At 39.4% G+C, this 691-nt stretch overlaps 1 protein-coding gene across 4 annotated transcripts in view; it reads left to right on the forward strand.

Moving 5' to 3' along the window:
* Positions 1-691, forward strand: part of LOC109951598 (spectrin beta chain, non-erythrocytic 1) — a 96,615-nt gene that overhangs the window by 64,242 nt on the left and 31,682 nt on the right. The window lies entirely within an intron of this gene.

Raw genomic sequence — 691 nt, forward strand, 5'->3', positions numbered from 1 at the left:
CCCCCCCCGCAGAGGGAAGCAGACGGCAGCCAGGCTGAGTGACCAGGAGGGATTAAACAGCTACACCTCCAGTAAAAGAGAGGAAACAGTGTTTAAAAATAATATTGCAGCAGCTGATTTGTTTTCCTGAAAACAAAATATAAGCTGTGACAATAAGATTACTGTAAATAAAGCTGATGTTCAGAGCAGCCTCGCAGCAGACAGACAAAGGAACTGAGCACATCTGCCTTTAATCTTAATCACCAGCTTTACAAGCAACCAACTGTAACTTCTTAGTTATTATCAATGAAATGAGTCATTATAAAAGACAGGTTGTTAAAGATGAGATCGAAGGGAAGTACGTTTCAGTCACGCTTCCACTGAGGGCCGTGTTTGTGGCCATGCACACACATGGTCAGGATTACATTTATAGTATTTTGTTTTGACTGATTTCAGGCCAACAAGTTCAGAAATAATCTAAGGCAGAACTTTCTTCCTGGCAGTTCTGCGAAACAGCCGTGAGAGCTTAGTGTAGGAAAATGGATCACGTGGAATCGACCAGTTTACTGAATAAATATAGAACGAGAGCTAATATAGAACGAGTATATGAAATTAAATTTCTAGGTGTCATAGTTGATGACAAATTCTCCTGGAAATCTCATATCAGATATGTTCAGAATAAAATAGCAAAAAATATATCGATATTGGCAAG

This window comes from Monopterus albus, unplaced genomic scaffold (assembly GCF_001952655.1).
Source record: "Monopterus albus unplaced genomic scaffold, M_albus_1.0 scaffold397.1, whole genome shotgun sequence".
Classification (NCBI taxonomy): domain Eukaryota; kingdom Metazoa; phylum Chordata; class Actinopteri; order Synbranchiformes; family Synbranchidae; genus Monopterus; species Monopterus albus.